The sequence below is a fragment of the Pezoporus flaviventris genome, unplaced genomic scaffold (assembly GCF_033815535.1).
Source record: "Pezoporus flaviventris isolate CSIRO_AGI_PZ_B2104156 unplaced genomic scaffold, CSIRO_AGI_Pfla_v1 ptg000008l, whole genome shotgun sequence".
Classification (NCBI taxonomy): domain Eukaryota; kingdom Metazoa; phylum Chordata; class Aves; order Psittaciformes; family Psittacidae; genus Pezoporus; species Pezoporus flaviventris.
The window spans coordinates 2,257,184-2,269,145 of record NW_026892556.1 but is presented as its reverse complement, the minus strand read 5'-3'; the positions used below and the strand labels follow the sequence as shown (position 1 = coordinate 2,269,145).

The window sequence follows — 11,962 nt, the reverse complement described above, 5'->3', positions numbered from 1 at the left end:
TTGTTTTTTATGATGTCATTAGGAGGCTATAGTCACATTAAGGAATCCCTCATGACATCATAAAGGACTTGATATTTCGCTAATGTTATTTCAGCAGAGTGGAGCTCTGGCATTTTATAGTCTTTGCTTTCCCCATAGAATTAGGAGTTGTCTAACTACAACCTGGAAGAAATGCAAAAATAGTCAAATGCTGACTTCAAAAGTTATGGTTGAGGAATGCTAATGTATTTGGCTCTTTCAGAGCACACAGCACCTTTAGGTGGAATACATGATGTGTTTATAAAAGATGCCATCAGTGAATACAGATCCTCATGCAAAGGCAGAATCAGGCGTGCCTTCCACAAACACACAAAAAGTACTTTTCCTGGACACTTCTTGTAATAGTGTGAGTGATCAGTGGGCCCCAGGACAGCACTGTGTCACCATGTGGGCTTTGGCTTGAGAGGCCAAAGTCGTGGTGTAATGGTGAGATGGGGAAAACACTGCTACTGGAGCCAGGAGCTACCGTTTCCTAATATGGAGGGGAATGTTAAATCCTGTATTGAGCAGGGCTGCTATTTTGAACAGCTTGGTATAGGTGGAAAAAGCCCTGTGGGTATTGTTGCCAATTGTACTGTAAGAGGGGTATGCAAGCACCAAGGAGCTCAGCATCTTCACTGCAGTAACACAGACATCTCCCCAGCTAAAACTGCTGTTAGGTCAGGGCAGGAGACTGGGAAAGTAAGAAGGAGGGGGTTTGCATACCAAGAGAGAAATCAAATTACAGTCTGTGTTACTGCAGTATTAAGGGAGCCCTTTACATGGCTTTGTGCTGGTTTCTCCTGCTTTCCTTTGCTATGCATTCAACAGTATATAAATACTCTGTGTGGTACTTGATCTGTGTCTGGCACAGAGGCAGAGCAGGACCCAGTCGTGCTCTGCCTGTCCAGCCTTCCTTTCCCTTCAGAGTTTGCAAAAGGTGCACTATTTGTCTTTAAACAACATAATCTGTTACCAGGTGAATGTGCAATTTTGAAACAAAGCTCCATTTGGAGACTGGAAACACCTTTCAGTAGAACAGTATCTCTGATGATGCATCATTTATCCTTTCCATTTCAATGCCCTGGCCTCAACATCTAGTATTGCAGCAGGTGTTTTCTTCTGCTGCTTGGAAAGAAAAATATTCTTCTGTTTCTGAAGAGGTTACTGTCACTGACATTAATAGAGCTGTTATTAAATGATATACACCATGTATAAGATTTGTCCTTTTTAACATGCTTGACATAAGAATCTCAGTGAGAGACCCTGGTGTAGCAGCTGCATTTCAAGAGGACTTCAGAAAAGAACTGTAAGGAGACCTTAACCTGCCCTAGCTGAGAGGGAAGTGGAATGGGACTGAGGAGTAAATATGTCAGCAGGCTCTGAAACATGTTGTGACGTGTTCAGAGGATGATGTTTGACCAGTTCCTGTCAATGAGCTGGTCCTTTCAATAAAATTATAGGATATTATACAACTTCTAATTTTGTGTTGGATTTGTGCAGCCAAGCAAAAAGCTGCATAAAAAGGCCCTCTAGATACCAGTGGACAAAAAAAACCCTGTTGTTTCTACTAGTTTTCAAACCCTTCAATATGTTCCTGCATAAGAGGCTTTTTGGGCTGTTTGCAAAGTCTTTGTGCAAGTGAATTCAGATCAGGTACCTCATCGTAAGCGTTCCTTGTGGTACGAGATGTTACGCCACGTTTTCTTGAGGCACCCATGCCTGTGCCTTTGAGTCCTGTCCTTGGCTCTGAGGAGGGCAGGAGAGGCAGGTGAAGTGTATGCATCCCAGAAGCTTATCAGTAGCTGAAGCTACCTGAAATCTTGCTGAGGAGACTTCTTCCTTGTGATCCTGAAGCCATCTCCCTCTGGCAGTGCCAGGCTCATACTGATGCTGAGCCTGTGGCCTCTTGACAGTCATAACCCCCAAGGCAGCAGATTTTAATCCTTTTCAAGGGACAGAAACGTCTGAGAGCCTCTCATCTGCCATTACTCTGACTGCAGCTTGCATGGGATTGTGCATGATTTGATCCCAACTGGAGCTGCCGGGGAATGGTGCAGTCACCAGCTGACAACCTGCACTCCAGAGCCTGTCCCTGTTCTTCACTGTGTTGACACGAAACTCAGGCTTTGTATCAGAGGTTAAGGGGAATAGTGGACACTCCACACATGATGCAGTATCCTTCTCCTGTGGTCCATGACTAGCTGTGCCTGCTGGTAGGCTCTGTGTGTCTCAGGCATTGCTCACCACCCCTGCAGCTGTATTCTCAGTTGAAGCCAGTCCCCTCCGTGTGATATCACAGTCAGCTGCTGGGAACCTGCAGGTAGATCAGGACTTCAGATAGCAGGTGATGAGGAGCAGGGGACACAGAGCCCCCTGAGGAACACATGCTTCTGCTGTTGTGCATTAACAGTGTCACGTACCCTGAAGATGAATACAAAGGGAAGTCCTCAGAGGACATTCTGGCATCCAGCAATTCCCAGGGTCATTGGTGGCTTTGTGATTTCTTTTTTAATGTATAAATCACTGATTAAATATCTGTTTGCCAGGCTGCACCACCCTGGACATGCCTGGAGATGTCCCAAAGGAGGAGGTGGGAAAGGGGGAGAGTTGCCTGCAGCCTGGGATAGTTATCTGTTTGCTTTGAACAGAGCAACTGATCTACCTCTGGAGTTTTGCTTTCACACAAGTTCATCCAGTTCACCTACTTAGACTGCTCGTTATTAATAGAATCGTTAGCAGGTTCACTCCACAGCTTGTAGGGAAGGTGTGCACATGGGTGGCACCTGAAGACAGAAAGTATCTGATTATATCTAATACTTATTTGGCTCATCTTCCCAGGTGTGCTGTTCTCCAGATAATAAACCAGGCAGCTTCACAGAGGGAGGTACAGGCACACCCTAGCTGTGGGCTCCGGCTGTATTCCAGCATCAGCTAAGGAGTGGGGTACCCTTGCTGGTGAGGAGTTAGGGCTGTGCTTGCATATACAAGGCAACACAGACATGGACCTGCAGAAGTGTCACAGCTGAACCAATTTGTCACTAGCAGTAGGTCTTCAGAGGCAGCAGTGCTCTCAGGCAAGCGCTGACACAGAGCTGCTTTGTTGCCTGTGAACTCATCCCTCCCGTTGTGCATCCCTCATTGCCCATTTACACGTAAACTCATCATGGCAGGACTTGCTTCCTGGAGGTGCAGTGCAGGGAGATGTGGTTGCAGCATGGGTGTATTTGAATTTGCTTGACTCAGGTCAAGATGTGACCTGCGTGTTGGAGTACAGTGTCACTGAACAAAACCCGGGTGTGACGTGTGCATATGGGGAATGGATCATGCACACCCTTCGTGATGACAGGCTGCTCTGAGTCTTAGCACATACAAGGAGGAGGAGGAGGTCTGCCATGGACCGAAGGGCTGCAGGGTGAGCTCTCTGCTCTGTGATGTGTCCTGTGGCATCTGTGGTCTTACTCTAGCAATGAGGCTGAGCACCAAGAGGCCAGGTACAAGGTTTCAGCTGGATGCAGCTGAAGAAGAACTGAAAGGAAACAGAGGAAAGAAGGTGTCCTAAAACAGACTTCCCCACCTCTCTTGGTTGTGCTACCGTGGGTACATGGACTTCTTCAACTGGGTGCCACTTGCAACCTGCTACACTGCATCTAGAAATGAGCGTATAAGGGTGAGCAGTTCATTATTACTGAACGCTCCATTCTGCCCTCACATGCAGATAGGGATCTCGATTTAGTTGTTCAGCCATGGATGCCTTTGAACTCAGACCTAGCAGAGAGGCCTGAATCTTTTCCATCTGATTCATATCCAGAGCTTCTGCTATTTACTCAAGCCTCTCGGGTGGAGACATTGGGCTGGAGAGCTTGTGGGAACAACTCCCTTCAAGTTCTAGCTGCAATCTGAAAGCTGTGGTGTAGGAAGAAAAACAGGGTAACCAGCCTGGCTTCAAAGTGAGCTTTTCTTCTCCCCTGAGCAAGTGTAGTTCTGACCCCATTTAACACCAGCTCTCTCACACACAATAAAAGCTTGGTGCATGCAGTGTTTCAGGCTCATAGAAGAACTTCTCTGCCTGAGTGGAGCAGGTACATGTGTTTAATAAGCGCTTGCTTCAGTGCAGTTACAAGGGTGGCAAGGGATTTTTTCTTGCATCTGGACTGCCAGATTTTCGTGGCAGTCTTGCCATTTCCTGCAGCACTCTCTATAGCAGCATGTGCTTCATTCACTGCGTGACCCTTCAGCAAGTTAATGCTTCCAGATCTGCCTCAGAGTGAGCTGGAGACCTCTGGCCAGAGTAGCACTGGTTTAGCTCGACGAGATGGCTTCATTAGAATTTTCATTGCAAATTGAGTGCATGAAATAAGCTTGGCTTCCAGCCTGGTGACTTGTCTCAGTCACCTATTCTTTTAGCCTGTGCTCAGGATGAGCAAGAATGTCTTACTCAGTGGTAATCATGTGATCTTGGATTTTTAAACCTCACCTTTATTCCTGGCAAACCAACACCTAATTACTTTGATAGTATTAAATGCACTGGATATTTATGTGTTATCAGTTGTTAATGTATGTTGCTGATACGTGGTTCTGTTTGACTTCCACAAAACACCTTTTACACTCTAGATGAAACAGGCATTACTTTGCCTAACTGCTGGGCAGATGGTAGCCTGATAGTCATCCTTCTGCCCCTAGAAAGCATAGCACCAGTGGACCAGTGTATCGGGCAATGCCTTTTTGTGCCTTATAGTCAGGGACTGCCAGCTCTTGGGATATTGTCCTCACACGTCTTGGACCATGAGTTTAGAAGGTATCCTGGGAGCTTCTCAGACTGAGTGTATTGTATGGATTTGAGGATTGTGGTCGTCATATCCATGAATAGGGAAATGAAAAGGTGGCAACACACGTGGATTGATGCACATTCAGTGTAGTCCAAAAAGACTGCTCAGAGTAGATTGAGAACATTTAGCTATTGCTAAATGTTCACGGGCAGTCAGCTCAGTGGAGCTGTGCTGCAGGGATGCAGAGTCCCCCATAAGCAGTGCTTCAGGAGTTCTTTGGGATGTGAAGCAAATCCCATTTCCAATGGAATTTTTTAATGCACCCGAATGTCTGATAGTAGTAGGAGCATTCTGTAAAAGGCAGGAGCTCGACCAGATAAACTTTACAATAAAACAAATCTCAAAGCTTATTTATAGTGCCATGCTCTCCTTCCTGTTTATGAAACCTTGACATATTTATCTTTTATTTAGAAATTATTAGTCCCAAACTGGGCTCAGATGCTTCATCTCCTGTTTGAATTATGAGCAAGAAAAAATAGGAGAGCAATGATACCCCTGGAGTGATGGCTTTACATCTTTAATCTAATTAATTTATGAGCATTTCCAGGGACTCCCTATACAGCACGTGAACGCCTGGAAATCCTGCATTTTAAGATCATTTGTTTCCTTCTGCTAGTGTGGGTCTCGTGTTTCCAACCCTGTAGTGTTCAGTACACAGAAAAGCAGTGTTAATAAGTCTGAGTGCTTTTTATGTCAAATCAAATGGAATTCATCTCTCCTGAGTTGTTTGCTGGTTATGTTCGTCATGTTCTGATGAGATGCCCGCTGATAGCAGGGTAAGAGGTCCCTATTTGTGGCTTCTGCTCTTGGGTTTGAGGCCTCCCCTTTGCTTTGTCTTCTTTAACGGCAGTAACCAACACACTGATGTGTTTCCCTTAACCCTTGTACTACAGGGGCTCAGTTTCTCTTGAGCTACCCTTAGTTTTTGGAGGCTTGCAGGAAGCAGCGGTAGATGCGGCACTGCGTGATGTTTCACAGGTATCTCTTCCAAACCTGAATCGTGCTCCTCTTTCCCTCTTTGGCAGGTGTGAAAGAGATGCAAAACTCCTGAATTAGCATTTGCAGTCTGTCAGAGCTGCTCTCCCTGACAGAATCACCCTCGCATTGGCTCCTTTTCACCCTCCCTCTTAATTAATTTTGCCTGTGCTGAGCAAGCGGGCTCCAGCAGGCTCGCTGCCGTGGACTGATTTCCCTGTCTCCCTTTGATGTGTCTCCTGAGAGGGGCAGGGCACACTGGAGAAACTCATCAGAGAGCCCTGCTATTGCTTATTTTCATGCTGCCTTGGGCAGAGCTCTTCTCTGTCCTTTACTCTTACATTATTTCTCTTTCAACAGCAACTACATTGTCATAATACGGCAGACATTTCTAAGTCCTGTGAGCTGTGGGGAGCCTGGGGCCCATTTGCCTCCATCATTGTGGCAGGAGTTGGTGTAGGGAGAGCACCAGCTGCCCAGGCTGGTGTCAAAAACTGAAAGGCTGGGCCTGGCTTCCAGAGGTGCTCAGCGCCCTTGCTCCTGAAGAGTTTTCCATGCCAAGTCCCCGATGATGCTGTGCTTAGGCCAGTGGGGCTCTGCCTGTGTTACAGGAGATGGCAGGGGTTGGAGGGAGGGGATCGAGGAGATGAGGCACTGTGGCCATAGAGAGCCTGTGCAGGAGGAGGAGGAGGAGGGGTGCTGGGGATCCATGAGCTTCGGAGCTGACGTTTTCCAGGGTGCTATCAGGGAATCTGCTGAGAGCTGGCTGCTGACACGGGGGAACTAAGGAGCTTTGAGGAGCGTTGATGCCTGCCTCTACGTGTACGGCTGCGTGTGCACGGAGCAGGCTCCAGTCTGCAGCCATGTGTGTAAGGCTCGAGTCAGAGCCGTGGGGCACTTGTTTCTACTGCACCAAAACAAGTAATCACAGCTCTGCACTTTTGGGCTCTATTTTCGCTCTGTCTCCCTCTTTTCTTCTTCTTCTTTTACTTAATATTGCCAAGTAGATGTTTGTGGTGGGTCGTCCCTGGCTGGACACCAGAGCTGCTCTGTCACTCCTTATGTGGGCAGGGGAGAGAAAATACAAGGCAAGGCTCACGAATGCATTCTTAGTCAACACGTCCAGCAACGCAGGATGGTGCACACTCACTTGTGGGCATTCGCAGCAGTATTGGCATGCTGAAGCTATGGGGATGTCTCTGCCCTTTGTGTTAGGATTTAGAGGTGAACTAGTTCACTATGCAAAATGGAATCTTGTATTTCATCAAGGTGATTCAGTCCCGTATCCATAGAAATCCTGTTTCGGAGAGCTCATGTTTAAAAACATAAGCAAATGGATCATTAGGTGGTTTAATTATGTCAGTCTGCTGTGGCAGTTACTCAGACTTTTTGCAAGGCAATAATAGAGCCATAAAACTGGTTATCAAAGATCACTTTTAATAGAAAGCAAAGCCTGTTGGTTACTTTTAGAGTGGTTGGTGTTTTGCTCAAGCCCCAGCTAGCCCAGAGCTCAGGGGAAGAGACAGGTTAGCCTGCATCATTCCACAGACAGAGAACAGCCTGAAACTTTCTGGATGCAGCAAGCCATACAGAGAAGACAGGAAAGATGGCCAGGCTATGGATGGCAGCCAAAGAGGTTCTTGTTCCCAGTCCCCAAGAGGACTCATCTGAAAGGCATCCAGGTCAACCAGGTACTTGTAGCAAGTGAAAAGAGGGCCATGGGTTGTCATCCTCCCTGCACTGATGTGATCCAGATGTGCACTTACAGATGCCTCAGTGCCACATACGGATCCTGAGAGCCAGCCTCTGTCAGTGTTGGCAGCAGGTAAGCTTTTCTGACTTTAGAATCTATAAATCCACCCCACACTCCAGAGGAAGATCTGACCTCCCCTATTACTATTTCCACTTTCTGCCATCCACTTAGTTCATTGATACTTTGGCTGCTTGAGTTCAATAGAAGGACCTCCCAGCTTAAGCATAGATGTTGTCCAGTTTTCATTTTAACATGAGAGTATTATTTGCACATCAAATATACCATTCTGCCCATCTGCTGCTCGAGTAGCAGGGAAGGGAAAGAAAGGGCCACAAAGTCTGCCTGGTGCAGATTGCTTGAGTCATGAATATTCATCAGCAAAACGCAAAGACCTGGAGTTTTCACAGCAACTCCACCCACCAGACTGAAATAACTGTTACAGCCTTTGCCAGTACAATGCCAAATGAAGTGGAATGTGAAGCAATTAGATTGTGTTTTCCATGCTGAATTCAGTGGACAGAAACAAAAGTTTTCCAGCAGCAAAAAGCTCTAAGTCTTGTGATCAGATATCTTTTAGCAGACACTGAATGCGGAGAGTGTGCATGGTCTGGACTTTCACTGCCACTGCCTGCACGTGTACAGTGTGCTCCTGAGCACCATGTGGGCACTCCAACACGGGCTTTTCCTGGGGCTCAGTTGTTTCCTATGACTGTAGTAATCCCCTCCTGGGAGCTCTGCTTGCTTTCCATGCCAGTTCTCTTGTATCAAAACACCTAAAAGTCCTTCACTGCTGGTTTTAATTACAAGTGTGTTAGCTGCTTCTCTCCATGTAATTACTAAAATGAATGGGGAGAGCAGAGATGGGAGAGTGTAAATGCTCTTCACACAGAAATGCAATTACGTCTGCAGGCATCTTTCCAACTACTCCGTATGTTATGTAAAGCCCTGTGTATGTATGTATGAGTTAATGAGGATATTTATGTTTTCCCTTCTTACCTTAACAATGGATTAATTTCAGACATATTTTATAAGATATTTGGGATTGTTATGGAGACAGATCAGTATCTCCTTCGGGTACAGTCATATCTGCCTCAAAAACCAAAGAAAAGAGATTACATGATTATTTCAGCGTATGTGCACTATAGGCAAATACCTGATCTTGGGTGCTCAGTGTGCTGCTAATCTTGTAAAGTCACTCTTCAGTGCAAAGAGCTTCTGAATAGCCTCCTGAAAGGTGTGACATTAGGGAAACACCTGCATCTGGGCATCATTTCTTTAAGGACTTGCCTTTACTGGGAAATTAAGTCAAGTTGTCTGCACCTGAGTTTCTTCTCCCCATTTGGCCTCACTGGAATAAAAGCAACTGCATTTAACAACTCTAATTCTTTGGCCTGAGACTCGCTAAGCTGCTCTGTGAGCTGTTGTTAACTCTTAGTCCTTTTGGGATGCACACTAGCACTTGGAAGCAAAGCCTGGAATACAGTGGTACATGAGAAGACCTTGCCTGCATGCACGTGGTGGAGTGATTATAACAGTCTCTGAGTACTTAGCCAAGCTTTATCCCAAGGTAAATCAGATGAACTGTGTGTCATTGCATCCACGCTAAAGAGGTTCTGTGAAACCTGAACGTCTTTGATGCATAGTAACTTAGAACTGGGATCAGGAATGGTGATGGCATGTGGCTTGTGTGATCCAAATGGCAACTTCACGTGTGGACCAGAGAGCAAGGGTAATCCACGGAGGGTGTCGTAACACCATTAGAAATACTAAAGAGTTTGGAGGTAGATGTGTCTCTCTGTCTAAATCCTGCAAACAGAGATGAAGGAATAGATGCATTATTGTTAGGAGGCATTTTAATATGTTTTTCAAGAAATTACTGCTGTCCTTCCACTGGGTCTGTTCAAATACCCTTACACAGGCAATGCTGAAATAAATGCAAGGCATAGGAAAACTTTGGAGACCGTAAAATCACAAATCATTTTTATCACTCAAGAGAGAAAGCGAAATCCAGCTCCAGTGAAGTCAGTAGCAAATGTCTTTTTGCTATGGTACTCTTTGAGGAGGCTCTTAAATAGAAAAGGCATTTGGTTATGCACACAGGGAATGTTTTAGTGGTGTTGTTCTTACTAAAACATTCCAGAACTTAATATACAGCAACGTTCCTTTCGAAGAGTGGAATATTTGAAGAATATTCCATTTGAGTGGAAATCAAATGAAAACGGACTTCATTTTAAAAAACCTGCACACTCTAAGATGCATGATAATGGATCACAGAGGGGGAAAATATACCTAATAAAATACAGGAAGTTGCTACCAGAATGCAAGCAAGATTTTTCAGTCGAATGTGCTGTTTGTGCTGCCTCTGGTTTCCAGGCTAGAAATCCTTGTTTCTCGTTTTCGACCTAATTTTTGGTTGATGTCCTGACTCCTCAGGAGTATCAAGAGGAAGTTTTTATGCAAGACGGTGGTTTCTGAGATTTGTGTGACAAGCCTGGGTAAAATTCAAATGACTCTGTGATTTAATCCATTTGGAGCTGTTGCACTAAATCACTGTTGCCGTTGCTGACATCCCAGCCCACAGAAACCTGGAAGCCGATGATATAAGTTTATCTGCATATCTACAGGTGAAAACTCAGGCAGCCTTGAATTGCAGTGAGAGGTGTTTGCCTCTGCTCTGAATACATTTGGGGATGAGCAGGGTCTGCTGCTCTGAGCACTCGGGAAGGAGTCTGACTGCGCTTTTCCCCTTGAAATAAATTGTCCTCAAGGTCATGCTAGCTTTCAGAATATACAGCAGGAACTTGCCCTTTTATTCCGTGATACAAGACACAGTGTGATTTATTCACGAAACACAGATCAGGGAGCCAAAAATATTCCTAAATTACCTATTCTCAAGTAAGGATCCACTTAAATCTGTAGCTGGCCTCAGTCTCCTGCAGTGGGGGTTCAAGTTGGGAACTTGTGTTTGCTGCAGTCATCCCTTCTGTGCTCCCTCCTGTTTGCAGGAAACACTGGCTCTGCAGGCTAGGACTCAGCTTACAGGTAGAAGGAAATAGAGATGAGGGAGGCTTTAGTGGTCTGTTATAAACCCTTTTGACATGGCTTTGGGAGAGGGAGCAGGAGCCTTAACCTTCCACGTATCCGATTCTAATTCCACATCTGTTTACAAATAAACGTTGAGGTCTCTGCCATACCCCTTTAAGCTGACTGAATGTGTTGCAGGGCAAGTGCAAGCTCAACAGTGTCTGGAATTGCAAGTAAGGGGATGGATTTGGAGAAACAGTTCATAGAAGTGAAGATTGAGAATGTTACAGTACAACAGGAGGTAGGATCAAACGACATGTGTCACTTTCTGAAAGAATACAGAGAAGTCAGAGTTTTCCATTCTTGGTTCTCCTGTCAAGACAGCAATTTATAGCATCCTAAAAGGAGTGGGCACAGGGATTAGAACCCTTGGCTTGTAAGACAGTATGAAATGGAAATGGAAACACTGAGGGGCAGAGAAGCACATGCAGGAAATCATCCAGACACCTATTTCTGGACAGAGAATTTCTCACGTGCTCGATCCAGGTGTTTTTTGTTTCCAGTTAAGCTGTTGTTTCAGAGGCTGTCGAACCAGCACTGCTCAAGCTGCTCCTTTGCAGGAGCACGTGTGACTGACATCGTCACTCACAACCATGGCTGGCTCTGGCAGGAGCCTCCCAGGGTTGAGGGCCAGGGAGCCTGCGCTCCTTCCAGTCCCCTGGGACAGGAGGACATGGTCACCCCGTGTCTGTGCTGCCTGTGGGATGTAGATCCAGCGTTGTCAGGTTGGCACCTGCTGCACCTTTCAGCATCCATCGCAGTGACTTGGAAATCTCAGAAAGAATCCAAGAGGAAAAGCTGTGTTTCATCCCAAGTGCTATTTTATCCCTGTAGGGTTTAGCTCCCGCTTTGCTTTGGGTTGTCCTCTGAGGTTAGGAACATGGTGTATGGATGTTGTGAATAGGAAATGGAAGTTTCTGTGGGGTCTCTGTAAGTCACCAGATACGGATACAGGAATGTGACTTGCAGCATTTACCTGCCACACAGGATTATGCACAGGAAGCTTTGGGCTGGAAGAAATCTGGTGTAATGTTAAGGTTCTGTTCTGCTCTTGAGTATATTCTTTCTGGCAGCTGTGCTGAAGTGCAGCTATTGAGCTTCTCACCTTGTGCCAGAAGCTCAACCATTCCTTCCAGTGCAGAGGACTGCAGAGACACTGCCACTCTTTCAGGATATTTTTCTCTTTAAATCCATTTTAGTAGTTTTATTTTTGGATGAACCAGTAAGTAAAGGATTCTGTTGTGATAAACGCAGTACTTGCAGCAGCCAGAACGCACAAATGGAAGTTGGATCAGGAGGTTTG

General features: G+C 45.8%; 1 protein-coding gene across 1 annotated transcript in view; it reads right to left on the bottom strand.

Annotated features, from left to right (window-relative positions):
- The window catches only part of RPS6KA1 (ribosomal protein S6 kinase A1), a 328,808-nt gene that overhangs the window by 298,788 nt on the left and 18,058 nt on the right, over positions 1 to 11,962 (bottom strand). The gene's annotated exons all lie outside the window — the stretch shown is intronic.